Below are 19,000 nucleotides of genomic sequence, written 5' to 3' on the forward strand. Positions count from 1 at the left end.
AGTGGCATTCGTGTTGGGCTTTTTTGAAAAAGGCACTTTGGGGAGACGACAGCCTGCACGCCCAAAAGCTGACAGAGTTGGACATTGTTTAACCCCTTAAGGACCAAACTTCTGGAATAAAAGGGAATCATGACATGTCACACATGTCATGTGTCCTTAAGGGGTTAAAATTGGTTATGTTAAATAAAGCGGTGGCTGTTGCCTTTATCCAATACAAGAATGTGTCACGTGTGTTATAGGGGGGCAATGGTGGAGGGGGACAGATATGGGTCAGCAGTCATGTGATATTGTGGTAAACCTTCAAAATTATTCTTAGCTACCTTGCGTGATAATATCGATGCCACATATGTATACACCTGCTAGGGGATTGTGACTTACATGGCTAACCTATAGAGTTTTGTTTTTCGTTTTTTAAATTCAAAATTTTGACAAACTGATTTGATATGCTTATATTTCACATTGACAAAAACAATAACTACCTGGAAGTGCAAGGTACAAAAAAAAGTGGTGCACGGAAGGACGACCAGTGTCAGGGTCATAGGCACCCAAGGCTCACTGGTGCACGTAGGGAGAGAAGGCAGGCCTGTCTGGTACGATCAAACAGAAGAGCTACTGCAGCTCAAATTGCTGTAACATTTAATGCTGGTCATTAGAGAAATTTGTCAGAACAAACAGTGCATTGCAGTTAGCTGCGTATAGGGATGCGTAGCCGCAGACCGATCAAAATGCCCATGATGACTTGTGTCCACCACCAAAAGCTCCTTCAATGGGGACGTGAGAGTCAGAACTGGACCATGGAGCAATGGAAAAAGGTTGCCAAGTCTAATGAATTTCATTTTTTTTAGATCAGGTGGATGGCCGATGCATGTGTATCATTTACCTGGGGAAGAGATGGCAGCAGTATGCACTATAGAAAGTAGGCAGCCTTGAGGAGGCAATGTAATTGTCATACACAAGAACGATACTCTAGTATACAAATGTTGTGCTGGGAAACCTTAGTGAGCGGTGACTTCATTAGTGTCATGACGCCGGTGGGCGAGCGCCTTGTCATAAAAGGGAGCAGAGCTACAGCGGGCAGCATTAGAACCGCTGAGAAGACTGGTACTGTGGAGAGGTTCCCTTTCCATGTGCTGACAGTCCCCAACGTGAGTATATGACACCATCAACGTCCTAAGAACTTTGTCTCCCATAGTTCATAGTTCTTTTCTTCTCTGTCAAAGCAGAGCCTTCTCCATCTATTTCCTGCATCCCTCCTGGTCCCATAACTTGTTGCCAGATAGTTTCTAAGGGCAGGATATCTGGACAATGTATGCAATGGCTGAGGAACAACACCACACATGTATTGCACGTCTCAGCTCCACACTTGGCGTTCAATTAACAATAGTGACAGCACTTTTGAAAGCACTTCAGTATAATATCTCAACAGTCTAACATACACGATCGTGTGCAAATACATTGAGGTGCCAAAAATATCTTAAGTATAGCTAACAGGAAATTGCAGGACGTGAGCCTTTGCCATGTTTTTAAATTATCATTTAGTTGAGTCTGACTTGAGATTAAGTCCCTACTAATACTATCTTGCCTCCTGATTCCAATGTTGGGATTCATGTGGTTTTTAGAATGGTTGTGAAAAACTTGAGTACTACTTTACACCATGGGTACCCAACCTTTCACCAAGCTGTTGGTTTGAGTGTACTTCCTAATAAAATGATAAATAAAAAGGAATTCTACCACTACAGCACAAGATACACGAGGGTCACCATAGCAAACACATCACTACAAACTCTTTTATAGCAGTCCATGTGCACATTTGTTATACTGACACTGCGCATGCGCGGTGCCCTCGTCAGACGTGCGAACAGATCAATGTACGCATGCCCAGCCGGTGTTCGTTTTGCGCATGCCCGGCCCCTGGTTCCGCTACGGGCGCTTGCGCAGTGGTTCCTACTCAGTGCGCATGCGCGATCATTTAAAGACCCCCTACACCTCGGGAGAAGCGTCCGGATACGCAGATATCAGGATTGTGTGTGGGCAAATCGTGACTGTTGGCAAGTATGTCAGACAGGTGAGTAGTGAATGGCGAGGGCTGCCTGCGTAGCACCCAGTCATGGCTGAGTACTAATTATTGTGTATTGTCAATCAATGGGCTGTGTGCACACTGACATGGCTGTGTGTGTTCCTGCTTGTTTAGCTGAACACATATGTATCATGCATGTACACTGAGTGTGATATCGAGCTGCAGTGAGGAGTCCATGCTACATTCTCACTGTTTTATTTATATATATATATATATATATATATATATATATATATATAGTGTGTATGTGGCTACTGTCAGGTTTATTTACTATGTGTGTGGCTACTCTCTGGGGTTGTGTACTATGTGTGTGGCTACTCTCTGGGGTTGTGTACTATGTGTGTGGCTACTCTCTGGGGTTGTGTACTATGTGTGTGGCTACTCTCTGGGGTTGTATAGTATGTGTGTGGCTACTCTCTGGGGCTGTATAGTATGTGTGTGGCTACTCTCTGGGGATGCATAGTATGTGTGTGGCTACTCTCTGGGGATGCATAGTATGTGTGTGGCTACTCTCTGGGGATGCATAGTATGTGTGTGGCTACTCTCTGGGGATGCATAGTATGTGTGGGCTACTCTCTGGGGATGCATAGTATGTGTGGGGCTACTCTCTGGGGATGCATAGTATGTGTGGGGCTACTCTCTGGGGATGCATAGTATGTGTGGGGCTACTCTCTGGGGATGCATAGTATGTGTGGGGCTACTCTCTGGGGATGCATAGTATGTGTGGGGCTACTCTCTGGGGATGCATAGTATGTGTGGGGCTACTCTCTGGGGATGCATAGTATGTGTGGGGCTACTCTCTGGGGATGCATAGTATGTGTGGGGCTACTCTCTGGGGATGCATAGTATGTGTGGGGCTACTCTCTGGGGATGCATAGTATGTGTGGGGCTACTCTCTGGGGATGCATAGTATGTGTGGGGCTACTCTCTGGGGATGCATAGTATGTGTGGGGCTACTCTCTGGGGATGCATAGTATGTGTGGGGCTACTCTCTGGGGATGCATAGTATGTGTGGGGCTACTCTCTGGGGATGCATAGTATGTGTGGGGCTACTCTCTGGGGATGCATAGTATGTGTGGGGCTACTCTCTGGGGATGCATAGTATGTGTGGGGCTACTCTCTGGGGATGCATAGTATGTGTGGGGCTACTCTCTGGGGATGCATAGTATGTGTGGGGCTACTCTCTGGGGATGCATAGTATGTGTGGGGCTACTCTCTGGGGATGTATAGTATGTGTGGGGCTACTCTCTGGGGATGCATAGTATGTGTGGGGCTACTCTCTGGGGATGCATAGTATGTGTGGGGCTACTCTCTGGGGATGCATAGTATGTGTGTGGCTACTCTCTGGGGATGCATAGTATGTGTGTGGCTACTCTCTGGGGATGCATAGTATGTGTGGGGCTACTCTCTGGGGATGCATAGTATGTGTGGGGCTACTCTCTGGGGATGCATAGTATGTGTGGGGCTACTCTCTGGGGATGCATAGTATGTGTGGGGCTACTCTCTGGGGATGCATAGTATGTGTGGGGCTACTCTCTGGGGATGCATAGTATGTGTGGGGCTACTCTCTGGGGATGCATAGTATGTGTGGGGCTACTCTCTGGGGATGCATAGTATGTGTGGGGCTACTCTCTGGGGATGCATAGTATGTGTGGGGCTACTCTCTGGGGATGCATAGTATGTGTGGGGCTACTCTCTGGGGATGCATAGTATGTGTGGGGCTACTCTCTGGGGATGCATAGTATGTGTGGGGCTACTCTCTGGGGATGCATAGTATGTGTGGGGCTACTCTCTGGGGATGCATAGTATGTGTGTGGCTACTCTCTGGGGATGCATAGTATGTGTGGGGCTACTCTCTGGGGATGCATAGTATGTGTGGGGCTACTCTCTGGGGATGCATAGTATGTGTGGGGCTACTCTCTGGGGATGCATAGTATGTGTGGGGCTACTCTCTGGGGATGAATAGTATGTGTGGGGCTACTCTCTGGGGATGCATAGTATGTGTGGGGCTACTCTCTGGGGATGCATAGTATGTGTGGGGCTACTCTCTGGGGATGCATAGTATGTGTGGGGCTACTCTCTGGGGATGTATACTATGCTACTCTCTGGGTTTATTAAATATATATATATATATATGGCTGCTCTGAAGGTTTGTATAATACATATGTTGCTGGTTTGAGGATTTATATTCTAGGTGTGTTGCTGCTCTGAGGACTTATACTTTATTAGTATAATGCTGCTCTCAGGGTTTCCCAACAACTAAACCCAGTAGCAGGAGTCTTTCTGAGAAGCATGATGGTTTATTTATGTCAAGGGAAATAAAACCTAGTCTGCTTTCTACTCTGCTTTGTTTAATTCCTGCTTTTATTTATTTCCTTTTCTTGTTCTCCATTATTTGCTCTGAAAACACATTTAATGCTTTCATTTTTGTTTTATTATGTCTAGCCACATAAATGCTGCATGTGGACTATTAATTAAGCCTCTAAAGTTGACCAGCACTTGTTACCATTTCGTTGGTTAAGTGTTGGTAAATAGATACAATTGTAAATAGATTTTGTTTTTACCATGTTCTTTGTCCGATTAGTAATATTTAGAATGTGTGTGTGTGTGTAACATATTTTTATAGAATCCCTGAGAGAAAAAAATTAAGGTTTGGTGTGAAATATGCCATTTTCATTATATGTATATTGATTTCCATGTAAAGTAACTTTGGAAACTAAGAACTTTCTGTTTACTTTTTCTGTTTTTGAGTTTTTATTGATGGGGTTAATCACATGACTGGAAAAGAACAGCTTACAATAAAGTGTCTCTTTAAAAATTGTTCAGCCCAACCCCATTTTTATCTGTCACATTGATTGTTCTTTTGATAATTGTTAGTATCTCAGAAACACTTAATCAAATTTATGTAGAGCGAGATCAGATTCCCCTCTATACAGTGCAGTGAAAAATATATTGCTTCTCAGAATAAAAACAAGCTTACACCATTACAGTATGGGAACCTCTCATCCACTCATTCTGTTTGTAATGTACACTAAAGTTGTTAGTGTCTTGTAGTTGTCAGATAAGCTGAGTGCTGTTTCCAGATATCGCAGTTGCTCAAACTGTGGAGTCATTTATTTTTCTTTCTAAACTGAAAGTTACTTAAATAGCTGTTGCCTGTATAATTTTATGATTTTATTGCTTTTGCTGTGCGCATGCAGATTTTACATTGGTTACCTTTAGTTGGCACTCCAGTCTAAACTGGCTCATTGAGATTGTGCAGACTTATCCACTAAACCATGAATTATTCCGATCAGTCGGCTTTTAACTTTTAAGCCAAATAGCTTTTGTTTTTGTTTTTTTGGGGGTGGGGGAGGAGGGGGGATATGCAAATCTATATACACTTTTTTTTTTTTTTTTTTTTTTTAAGCTTGGCTAAATTATGTAGAATTTTCTGTTCATTTCATGATTTAATAAACAACACTATTGTTTTAGTCACCTAGGCCTCTCCTTTGAAGGCCTGATTCATTGATGTAGGACATCTGTAACTGATGAAAATGTCAGTGGTGGTAGATACACACATATATAACTAGCCATTCATGTACGTATGTAGTACATACTTATATGGTCACATAAGTTAACACTCATACTCTTAATACACTGTGCAGTTAGCCCCCCTCCTCTTATTGACCTGGCTCTCTGGGGTCCAGTTTTGGAAGCACAAAACAGTTCCCTTAGACTCCAGTCCTATGCTCTTCTTCAGGCTGAAGGTGTGGGGATATGACTTCACATCCTGTCACCACTGACTCTGCTTTTGGTGCCTTGTTGGCATGGGAGTTGTGACTGAATAGCTGTCACACATATATCCTAAGCACGTTGCTTGCCAGCACCCTGAATTTCTTCTTTAAAGCCACACAATCCTGGCTTTAACTCCTGCAGGGCCTCATCTCCCCTGCCTAGAGTACAGTTTTACCACTTTGTGTAGTTTTATCATTGAGGGGACTGTAATAGATGTGTAGTACAATGTTTAATGTAGAGGGCATAATTGTCAATCATATAATGGGACAATATTAAAGGGGACCCGTCATGCCCACACAACTTATGCTCATTAGATTGAACATTAGATGCTATCTATACATTCTGCTAGCAAGTTTATAGACTAGAAGAAAAATCCATTTAAAAGTAAGTATTATTTTTATTTATTTTTTCGGCTGTCCGTTAAAGCCTCGGTGTGCATTTAGGTTGCTATGGAAACTCCATAGTTAGTGCTTCTAGCACTGGCTAGAAAATATATGAACGGCGTGACATGACATCACTCCATTCTGGCGCTGGCTATGGAGCCAGCGTGCCAATTTTACTAACACAATTTGCCCTGCTTGGGGATGCGTCCCAAGTAGGGCAAATCAAAGAAGAGTTCAGGCAGAGCTAAGCACAGCCCCAATGTGAGTGTTACACGAAGAGTAATACCCACAAAACGGTGCTGGAAGGGGGGAAAAGTTAGAAAATCTTTATATATTGCATTGAATACACCATGTATGTGTGTAGTATATGGTGTGTTTTCTGTACATGGGAGCAATTTGCAGTAAGTGAAAAGTTTCATTACAGGTTCACTTTTAATTTAGTAGAATCAAAGTCATATTAAAGCGGGCTGGAATCATGCAAAGTTTTTGAAGGGCAGCATCTGAATTATAGAATCCTCATTTATTTACCTTGGCATAGAATGTTCCCACCCAGGAACCTTAATCATGTGGGTTGAAACATTGTATATCCTGGCCCTGTGTGCTGTAAATAAGTTATAGTTTATTGCATGCATTGCAGTAAGTATATTTCTGTTTGTGTATGCTTACTTGAACAGGGACTGGTGGTTCTCCCATGAAGGAGCTCCCCAGCGCAATGGATTTTTTAATTCTGTATCCCCTTGTAACACTGTCTAACTGAATCGCCTATCAATGCAAGGTTATCTTCACCTCTCTTCATGTAGTCACTGTCCTGGAAATGTGGGATGTATCTGGGTTCTTCCTCCTCCCTATGCTAAAGAGACACTATAGGGTCAGTAATACAAATATGTATACCTGACCCTATAGTGTTAAAATCACTATTTAGGCACTCTGCCCCCCTTACCCCTCCTGAAATATATGTTTAGAACGTACCTTTATTCGAGCGCTGTGTGGGGCTGCGGTGCTGGCCCCATCCCTGTTCCACTTCCCTGGGTGAGATCATCAGACTTGAGGATCCCAGCCAATCCAATGCTTTCCCATAAAAAAAGCATTGGGAGGCTATTGCGCATGCGTGGCAAAACGCTGCTCTGCGCCAATCATCTTTTGATAGAAATGCATTGAGTTAATGCATCTCTATGAGGAGCGCTCAGCACCTACATGCAGAGTGTGAATTCGGAAACGTAGTGTGCAGCACTGACTCAAAAAGCAACTCTAGTGACCATGAGTGACTGTCACTAGAGGTGTTACTAGGCAGCAATGTAAACACTGCCTTATCTGCCAGTTGCTTCCCAACTGGATCTCCCATTTAAAAAAAAAAATTTTTCCTCCACTACTTTTGCAAGCTGCACATTATACAGTCAAGAAAAAGATGTTAATACTATTTTAAGTACTAGCTGTGTGATTCTGAAATCCAAGCTTTTTCTTTGGAAAGGGATTTCCTCCTGTTACCCAGACACCTTAAAGGAACAATCCGTTTTCCTGGCACTGCAGGTCCCCTCTCCCTCCCACCCCCCCGTCCCAGGTTGCTGAAGGGGTTAAAACACCTTCAGTGACTTACCTTTATCCAGCGCCGATGTCCCTCGGCGCTGGTTCAGGGGCCGCCCACGCTCCTACCCCTCCCCCACCGCCGTCATCCGGCGGGGGAGACCTATTTCGAATGCGTGGCCGCCGGCAGGGGAGACCTAATGCGCATGCGCGGCAATGCTGCGCACGTGCATTAGACCTCCCCATAGGAAAGCATTGAAAAACGCTTTCAATGCTTTCCTATGGGAATTTCAGCGACGCTGGAGGTCCTCACATAGCGTGAGGACGTCCAGCGACGTTATAGCACAGAAAATCTGTGCTATAAACCTGGAAATGCCCTCTAGTGGCTGACAGAGGGCTTAAATGCAACACCAGAACAGCCACTAGAGGAGGAGTTAACCCTGCAATGTAAATATTGCAGTTTATGAAAACTGCAATATTTACAGTTGCAGGGTTAAGGGTAGTGGGAGTTGGAACCCAGACCACTCCAATGGGCAGAAGTGGTCTGGGTACCTGGAGTGTACCTTTTAATACAGTTTCCCCACTTGAGGCATCTTTTAAATGTTGATTACAGTTGAAGCAGTCCCTTTTTGTGTTCCAAATAAAATTCCAAGATGGGTAGGTATATGTGTGCTAGATTTAATTAAGATAACTAAAATTAAATAAAAATCATGTTCAATGCAGTAGTAGATATGGTTCACGCTTTGGAGTTTATATGAGCCATGTCTTGCATATGAAAGTGTTATTGTGCTTGATTGGTTAAACCTAGTACATGCATATTGCAGCAGTACTGAAATGTAGGAAGAAATACCAATAGAAAGAATGTTTTAAAGTGATACTTCAGGCTGGTGTTGTAGCATATTAAAGATGTTCATATTTAAATTTCCTGGTTAAATTCCCAGGCGTGGCACCTTCTGCAAAGATCTCTCCCCAAACAGGAAGTAAATCAGCTTACTGAAACTTCTGCAGCACCACTGAGATTTTCTCATAAGCAGTGCTTTGTGGGAGTTATAGTTCTGTTTCAAACTCTCCTCTGTAGAATGCTAAGTAATAAACTAATTTACAGTAGTACTTTGGGCCAAAAAAGGACACACTGCAAGTTGGGACAGATAACAAATAAAGTATTTATTAAACAAATACAAAAAAAACTATAAAAAACAACCCATGCTATAAATAACTAATTGTAACATGTTGCTGCAAATGACCCTTTAAGACCTGGTTTGGAAATGGTAGGTGGTGAAGCAGTGGCATCAAGGGCTGAAGTAAGGAATATAGGGCTAGGTTAAAGTACGCAGAAGGCTTCCATATACATATCTATTCAGATTTCAAGTTTGGCTTGCAATTAAAGAATAACAAGAGTTTGCACCATAAAAAAAATAACTTAAATAAAAATAGCATGATTTCTTATGATGTTTGCGGCTGTTCTGGTGTTGCATTTAAGCCCTCTGTTTCTCACCTCCACCAATACTTGCCCACTGCACAAGATCTTTTATGGTGGGCAATGCAGTAAAGGGACAAATAGACATGTACAATTAATAAAGTGTCCAATAAACAAAACTTAAGAACCTCGTAACCAAAGGGCACTCGGGAACAGAGAACATGACCCAGATTACTGATCCTTTTTTTTTATTGCTTTCAAAACACCATAATGCCATTCTTGACGAAATCGTATTTGCAAGTGCACAACATGACTCTTGAAATCTCCTGCCGTATCTCATCTATGCAGCATTCTCTGGGAGAGCGATTATTTGTATAATTATTGCTGTTTAAATTAGCCTCTTATCACATTTTATGTGATCTTACTGCTTACTTTCCAAAGGGCTGCAGAGCTATGTATCTACTTCGTTTACACTATCAACGTAAAAGATGATTGAAATATACGAGTGAGAGGAAGGGGCAGTTATGTTTTACCTGAAGTGAGCGATTCTAAACCTTCATGTCTGTTAATACAGCATTGTAAGCAAGACTGCTCCTCCCTCCCTTTCATAATAACCCTCATCCGAGAGGCACCCTCTGTGCTTAAGAGGAGGCTCGACCTTGTAAACATATCCCCAAGTCTTTCTACTGCATGTCAGTGACATTTCTGCTTTCTCCTGACTGGTTCTTTTTTAGTAAAGTGGCTATGCGCATGAGTGCAGGGCTTAGGTGAGTAAAATTCTACTTCTTCAGCTTTTCATGTATGTAAAATATATGTGTGTGTGTGGATATATATATATATATGTATGTATGTATTGTTTTGTGTTTTTTTTTTGTTTTGTTTTGTTTTTTTTATTCGTGGCTTCCCCCTTTTATAGCAAAATACCAGTATTCGGGTTCAAGGGTTATTAGACACCAGACGGAGATGTTGTTAATTGGAGTTTGCTCTTTCTCTATGAGTGGTCCTTCTTGTTGCTGTTTGCTTCGGATTTGTATATTTTATAAGTGCGTCTGTGTTTCTAAAACATCACCAACAAAAGACACTGCATCTAAAAATAGTTTCACCTACTAATTATAAAATATTTCTTTTAACATTGATTGTAAACATTTTGAATTTATAAATGGGCTTTGCAGTGACATTTGTTTATCCAGTGCCTGAGAAGGTTTACAATGATTGACATGATGGGGTTAAAAGGAAGTGTCTTGAGGGAGGGGAGCGGGGTTTGTGGTCAGGTTAGTGACATTTTTTACGTGGAGATAAAGAACAACTTATGCAAGTCAAAACTACTATGACACTGGAAAGGTCTGGTCCTCCATTTTACATGTATGGCGATCTTGATGATAAACATTTTCATAAATTTAAGCTCACTTCATCACTAATTCTTGAGTGATTCTGTGATCCGTAGCATATATGTAATCTCCATTTAATCGGCTATGTGGCAATAGGTTATATTTATTTTGTATTGGTGTGCTTTTAACTGTTATGCTTTACAATTCCCCATATATAAGCTGAAAATAATGTGTTTTTAAGATGTCTTTCTGATGCAATATTTCAGCATATTTATAAACACTCCATTGCATTCTTCAGAATCGTTGAGCTTTACACTGAGTCCTAAGAAACTTTTGTAAATATCAATGGAGGACATGACATTTTGGATGGTTACTGTTGTTCCTTCTTAGTAACATGCTTGCTTTGGTGGTAAGTGCTCTGACCTAGATAAAGATGTTCTCACTGTCTCCTGCCTAAAATAAATATACAAACACACATTATGTGTCCTGTGCTGCCTTAGTTTCCAAAGTAAAACCTAACTTTCAATTACCTTTTTCATTTTCCATTTTGCTATAAACTTGGGGAGGCACGTAGACTATCAGAACCAGTGTTTTTCCCTTTACAACATTTTGGTTGTGAATGTATGTATATATGTTATGACTTTCAAAAAGGGGAACTTAGAGTTTTGTGGAACATAACTTCAGAAATACATTTGTAACTGTGCCTTTACGAATTTAAAGGGAGAAATTGATTCCTCTTGGTTTAGAAGTCTTTAATTTGATCCAAATAAAGTTTGAGAGAATTTAACTCTGTTATACAATAGAATACAATTAAACCAGTAGCATTAGGTCATTGGCATTATATGCAGAAGTAAATAAGCATTTGAAGTATCTTTTGCAGGATTAGAATACAATGCAGTCCACAGGTATCATGGCAGATATAGTAGCAGGTAATCTAAGCAAGATCTGTAGTTCTCCAGCAGAGATCGGAACAAGCAAAAGCAATTAATGTCCACAGTATTAGTGTTGAAGCAGAAGTAAACAGTCTCTGCATAGGTTTGACATAAGCAGCAACAATGGATGAGAATTAGTCCCCAATAATTAAAGAGAGGAGACTTGATATTGGTGATAATGTCCAAAGGCAATAAGCAATATTAAACAATGTCCATAGAGGGTGTTGTAGCAGGAGTAGTAATCAATATCAGTGATACATTGAGGAGTCAATTGTAGAGATGAAACTAAAGAGTTAATTGCAGCCTGCAGCAATAGTTAGCCAGAAGGTGAAAGCAGGAGATACCGTATATACTCGAGTATAAGACGAGTTTTTCAGCACATTTTTTGTGCTGAAAAACCCCAACTCGTCTTATACTTGAGTCAGTGTCTGTATTATGGCAATTTACATTGCCATAATACAGACAAGGGGCTGTCAGGGAGCTGTTACTTACCTTTCCTGCAGCTCCTGTCAGCTCCCTTCTCCTCCGGTCCGGTCAGCTCCTCTGTCAGCTTCCAGTGTAAGTCTCGCGAGAGCCGCGGGGTCATAGTGCGGCTCTCGTGAGACTTACACTGTGAGCTGACAGGGGAGCTGACCGGACCGGCGCAGAGGAGAAGCCCTCCGTGCCATGTATCAAGCAGGGAGGGGGACGAAAAAAAATATATTAATAATAATAATAAAATAATATTTTAAATATTAATAAAACAAAATAATTAACAACAAAAAAATTATTAAAATAATTAAAAAAATAATAAAAATGCAAACCCCCCACCAAGGCTCTGCAACTCATATACACACACACACACTGCATTCATTATATACAGATACTGTAAATACATATTCAATTAATATAATTTTTTTAGCATCTAATTTTATTTAGAAATTTACCAGTAGCTGCTGCATTTCCCACCCTAGTCTTATACTCGAGTCAATAAGTTTTCCCATTTTTTTTTTTTTTTTTGGCTAAAATTAGGGGCCTCGGCTTATATTTGGGTCGGTTTATACTCGAGTATATACGGTACTTTAAAGAAAGAGATACTTATTTGCATTCAGGTTGTTTTTAGGAAGAATATCTTCAGTAGTTAATCCTTCCTTTCAGAATACTTGAGAGATGATGAATCTTTGAATTATGAGTTTTTGAGAAAGCAGGAACAAAGTTAATTCAAGTAACAACCGATGAGAATCAGGAGCTTAGATGAGCGTTCCCCTCACAAATCAAAATCACCAAGCAATTAGACTTAGGCGCGTCTTCCCTATATGGCAGGGATGCTGCGCGTCATCATGTGGGCGGAGTTAATTGCCGAACGTGAAAGTAACCGCGAGGAACCAGCAATGCATTCAGGTTCTGACAGGACCCCTCCTCAAGGAGCACACTCAGAGTGCTATTCTCTTGGTTTGTGGGGGAAAACGTTTATGAAAGGCTGAAATCCATCTAGGAGCATGAACTTCAGATTTTACCCAGGTATCCTCCTTTCCATCTAATCAAATATTGCAGAAAACCATGATGGAGACGTGAGTCTAGTATTCTCTGAACTTCGTATTCTTCCAGACCTTCAACAAAAATAGGGTCAGGCTTTGACTGAGTATCCCTAGAAAAGGTATCAGGAACGTAAGGTTTTTAATAAGGACACATGAAATACAGGATGTAACTTGATAGAAGGAGGAAGTGTAAGCTTTACAGCTGTCTCATTTATGATTCGTTCAATGGCAAAAGGACCAAAATAGAGGGTGCTACGAACGCTGGTATAGGAAATACCCTGTTCGCCTATTTCCTCCCGAACTGCTGAGCCTGAGTGATTATAGCCGGCAGTTCGGGTGTATATTCAAATGATTCCAGACAAATGCAGCATCCAAGTAGTTTTCTCCCTAGCAAGTAGACAGTTACCCAAACATGAGCCTAGAATTTTAATGGGTGCCGCACGAACTTTTATGTAAGTCCCCATGCAAGGGGAACTCACACATGGACCTTGTGGGGAACAGGGGCAGAAAGTTTACAACCAATGACAATACAGTGACAAAGTGTGACACTGCTAATACAAACAGATAATTCCCTCCTCTCTGCCTGTGAGATAATTGAGTTAGATAAAGTAATAACTCCATTATCTCCAGGCAGAAAAAACACATTTTTCATAAAACTTAAAAAGTACCCTGAAACACATAAAATCCCCACAAATGTCATATCCCTGATCTGGGTGACCAACATATCCAAAAATCACCCAGATAAGTTCAGGGGTTTTTGAATTTTATGGAAGTCCCATGTGGACCAACCGCACACGAGGCTCCTGCCCAGAAACAGTTTAGGCTATGTGGTCGGTCTATTTCGAAAAGTCATAAAAACAAAATAATGCACGAACAGAACCCACTGGCTCATAGTAGCGATTGTTCCCCTGGTTCCTGGGAACCAAACTACTGAAAAGTGCTCTCCTGGCTGTTTCGGGAAAAGGAAGTAGGCGTTCGTATACTTTGACCGGTGTTCGGGAAGTCGAGTGTCCGATTTTTAGTTCCAGACACTCGACGACCAAGTCCCGCTGCCTCCTTTCGTGGGAACAAGATGGCCACCATTTTCTTTTGCACGTGGCGTTTGGCTATACGAACTGAGAGGGAGAGTGTTTAATTGACGGTGTCCTTTGAAGATAATGAGGCGGGGGGGTGGTCATTGTTCAGTAGTTACAGCTACCGAACCAATAAAACATAAAAAGTCCCGGATGGCTGGAGCAGAGCCTAACCGCACGGAAGTGTATTAGCTCCTCTATCGTGGAAAACCAATCCATTGCCATCGGGCACTAATCTCTCAAAATGGGACACGTAATGGGTGGAACTCCAGTACGCTTGCAAATGTGGCGGCCCTTTCCATAGGAAGACAGCTCAAGAGCCACTGTGTGGAATAACCCCGTCCCTACTAGGGGTCCCGACCCATGCGCACACCCGGGGCCCATTGTCTCACCACCACTCACTACAAACAAAATGAAAATAAAAAGACTGCATCGGCCATACACACTCAGTGCTGACCATTGCTGGAGAGCAACAAACGGTACGTACAACCCTACTCTGTATAACCACACTAAGGGACAGATGTCTCCTCAGAACCACAGAATCTGCACCGGCCCCCAAACACCTCTGGCGCTGAAAGTCATACAAACGATCATCGCGATCACCACCCGCCCACCCACCAAGTAGAAGGCAGGGACACCACTCCCTACTTCCCCTTAATTCCTCGTGGCGAGTCATGGGTTTCGACTGTAGTAATCCCATCTACACTCACCGCCCCTTACTAACACATTTTACTCACTACCCAAGGATTGGCTCCCACGAATCTAAGCGATCCAGAGTTTCAAGTTCTTACCTGTTAGTAGAACGAGACAGCTGTTCTGTACACACACCTGTTACATTGTCAACACACAGGCCATGTGAGACCTATCCAAGGTGCGCAAACAATACCCCGGTGACTCAACAGTCTCACCTAGGGCACGCCACCATAGGATACCCCCCCGCAACCTACACTCCTTGCTGTAGACACACAGCAGCCGTAGGCGGCATACCGTGCTATATATAAACACCCGTTTTAGTCCCATTAACCCCCACCTCTTGTACCCCCTGTCTACACCAGCCTCGAGCACCCAACTGGGTAAACCAGTGAGAGACTGCTCAAGCAGACATGACCACCAATGGCTACTATTCGTATAGTCACACTCAACACTGGGGGCCTTAAAGACCCAGAAAAAAGATCCATGACGCTAAATGAACACACACTCTCAAGGCAGATATATATAAAAATATCCTTTTTTGCAAGAAACACATTTTAAGACTGACGCAGCCCCGACCCTAAGAAACAGATGCTTCCCAACTGGCTACTTCAGCAACTTCACTGACTAAAGCTCAAAGGGTAGCAATATTGTTCTCTGCCCATGTGCCCTTTACTTCCTCTCATAAATCTGATGACATTGGTAGGCTGCCCCTAGTCAAGGGCCAAATAGGTCAAACAGTTACTCTGGCCAATACCTATCTACTCAATAGACGCCAATGCAACACGTTCAAAAAGCACCTCAAAGCGATAGAACAGTTCGCTGAGGGCATTCTAATACTCGGAGGGGATTTCAACCTATCTCTTGATTCACTAATGGACACAACCTCCCGTACAACACCTGTACCAAGCGACTGCTCGAACACAAATTACAATATGACTGTTGGCGTATCACACATCCGACTGCGAGGGACTTCTCCTTTTTCTTCCCTGCCACTCAAAGTACTCTAGACTAGACATTCTCTTTCTACCATACAGATTCCTTCACTTAGTACAGTCAGCTAGCTACGGCTCGATCACGTGGTCGGACCACGCCCCCCTGTCTCTTGCCGTACACATACCCACTGTTCCACCGAAGTCGTTCCAGTGGAAATTGAACGACCTGCTTCTTAATTATCCCGAAATCGTATCCAATCTCAGGACATCAATAAAAAAATACTTTACTACCAACTCCCTGACACACCCCTGACACGCCTCCGCCCACCATCTGGGAAGCACACAAATGTGTGCTCCGGGGAGAGCTGATTGCACTCGCAGCACGGCAGAAAAAACTTAGAGAGGCCAGAATTCGCACACTCACAAGCGAAATAAGATCACTGGAAGCTGAATACAAAAGAGACACACGACTGAACAAATTTACAGCCCTTACGGCTAAACGCTCTGCCCTACAGGACATATTAAATGCCAAAACCAAACGAGCACTCATGCTCACTAAATACTCCTACTACTCCCAAGGGGGGGAAATGCGGCCTCATGCTAGCAAATTCCCTGAAACCGCAAAGACTGTAAACATTAATCTCTAAAATAAAATCCCCCTCTGGAGCTATGTCCTTCAAACTCCCGGAAATTATGACATAATTTAATGAATTCTATGTACAATCTAAGGGACTCCCCTTTTATTGGCCCGAGACATTGACCTATTTCTCACGCCTAGGATTCTCCAGACCATCCCCTCTAACATCCTAATGACCCTAGACGCACCCATCTCCCCAGAGGAGGTCAGCACAGCCATACGACACCTCCAGCTGGGAAAAAGCCAAGGCTCAGATGGCTTTACAGCCAAATACTACAAAACATTCTCATGAGCCTTCAACTCCCTTACATGGTTGGCGGAATTCCCCACAGCAGCCTTAGAGGCTCACATTGCCCTTATACCAAAACCAGGTAAAGACCCAACCAATTGTGGAAGCTATCTCCCAATCTCCCTGATAAACCTAGATGTGAAATTATGCAAGCCATCTACTCCACCCCCTCAGCACGACTCAAGATCAATGGACAACTCTCGGAACCAGTACACATTAGAAACGGCATGAGACAGGGGTGCCCCCTCTCCCCTCTGCTCTTTATCCTAGTTCTAGAACCCTTCCTAAACGGAATTAGGGATAGCCCAGATATCAGAGGCATACAAATACGAGATGTAGAATATAAGCATTTGCTGACAATCTTTTCTTCACGATACAATCCCCGGACACATCACTACCCCCACTACTGGAGGAAATCTCCTTATACCATAAACATTCTAACTTCCAAGTTACCTTCGCGAAAAGTGAAATTATGCCACTACGCATAGCTCCCTGCTCATGCACACATTTGCCGGCCACATTCCCCTTTGCTTGGGCAGACAAGGCCATTACATATCTAGGAGTATGCCTATCGACAGACCTTACAACTCTCTTTGACATAAACTACGAGCCACTACTTCAATCCCTCCCTAAAGACCTACAGACATGGCACAAACCGCATTACTCATGGCTCTGCAGAATAAACATCCTCAAAATGAACATTCTCCCCAAGATACTCTATTTATTCCAGACTCTCCCAATAGCTATACCTAAACCATTTTTCATCAAACTCTGGCAACTCTTCACCAATTACTTACCAGACATAAATCAGATGAAGGCCTGGGACTCCCACATGTAGAAAGGTACTACCAAGCAGTCATTTTGACCAGAATCCACGACTGGTCCACACACCCACCGACACGTCAATGGGCGACTCTCGAAAGCGCGATGAGCCAAGTCCCTCTCCATACACTTCCATGGCAATGAAAGAGCCCGTTGCAGTTGCTCTCTCACCACCCCCTGCACCCTGCAATTCATCCACGCTCAAGACATGGGCAAACATCAGTGGAACAGAGAGCATCTCCCCCCACCCATCCCCACTATACCCCATCACTCACAACCCCTTATTCACTCCGGGAATGCAAACCAGGACGTACCAATGATATAGCCGAACTCTTGACATGCCATACCTAACACTAGGCTCAGTAGTAGACTACAGTGCCATATGGACCTTCTCTGACCTAACTGGCTCTGATGCCCCGACTGCACTGCAAGCATTTCATTACACCCAATTGACCCACTTCCTGCAGGCCAACCCCTCTCTAGTGCAGGGCTCTCGCACTGTATCTGACTTTGAGACTGCATGCATGACCCACAATGTCAAAACAAAACAACTCTTGACCTTCTACAAACTCATTCAGCCAGACCACGCCACCCAACTGCCCCCCTACACAGACTCTTGGTCTAAGGACCTCAATATACAGCTCACACTACCCCAACGGAGAACCACCTTCACACAAATACAAACAACATCCACCTGCACCAATATACAAGAAATTGGATATAAGCACACATTTGGTGGCACTGCCCACTAACCCAAAAGTACTGGGCTAACATCGGGAAAATGTCCTAAGTCATAACAGGCATTCAACTACCTCAGTCCCCACAAGCTTTAATACTTCTGTTACTACCAAGCTCAATCCCCAAGACACAAAAAAAAGCTTCTGACCCACCTCATCACAGCAGCCAACATGCTCATTCCAGTAAAATGGAAGAACCCAGCAGTTCCTACAGTTAGAGAATGGATCGCCAAATAAATCCATGCCTCCATCTCCCACAAATACCCAATCTTCAGGGAAACATGGGAACCCTGGATGAGGTTCATGGATGATGACCATTCAAATCCACCCAGACTACTTACGACACCCTGACCTGGCAATTTCCGAGACGGACCGGACATCCAACTGAGGTAGCAACGTCCCCCCCCCAGTCCATCACCCCCACGGTCCCTTTCCCTAGGATCCACACTTCATGCCCCGAGATGTTGCTCACACGCACCCACTTTTTGCTACACACTAGATGAATATACACGAGCGGTAGGCCCAGAGGCTCACCACAGATTATACATAGTCACACCCGACAAGATATGGGCACTCGAACAGGGTCAAGCGAATGCAGCTCTTATCTAGACGAGCACCCTGAGATAACCAACCTAGCTGAACTCCGAGGACAGGGGCTAGGTTATAATTGCACTAAATGATATAAAGGTTACATATGTTATCCACGAAGCGAATAAAATGTTGGATTAATCTAAATGACTGAATACCCAGTTAAAATGCGTGTACCCATCTCATTGTTAGACGACACCCTTGATGTATCTGTATACATCCCTTTTGCCTTCTGTACCCACTATATACACATGTTTTGAAAGAACAAGATAACTAA

At 43.2% G+C, this 19,000-nt stretch overlaps 1 protein-coding gene across 3 annotated transcripts in view; it reads left to right on the top strand.

Annotated features, from left to right (window-relative positions):
* Nucleotides 1–1,982: 1,982 nt before the first annotated feature.
* Nucleotides 1,983–19,000, top strand: part of JAK2 (Janus kinase 2) — a 274,226-nt gene continuing 257,208 nt past the window's right edge. Inside the window, exon 1 of one of the 3 annotated variants that reach the window (XM_063455097.1) lies at nucleotides 1,983–2,065. The gene's annotated coding sequence lies outside the window, so the exon portion shown is untranslated. Of the gene's footprint in view, nucleotides 2,066–9,854; nucleotides 9,943–19,000 lie in introns of those variants that run through there. The other 2 variants (XM_063455098.1, XM_063455099.1) reach the window with 2 other exon arrangements.

The sequence above is a fragment of the Pelobates fuscus genome, chromosome 5 (genome assembly GCF_036172605.1).
Source record: "Pelobates fuscus isolate aPelFus1 chromosome 5, aPelFus1.pri, whole genome shotgun sequence".
Taxonomy (NCBI): Eukaryota; Metazoa; Chordata; class Amphibia; order Anura; family Pelobatidae; genus Pelobates; species Pelobates fuscus.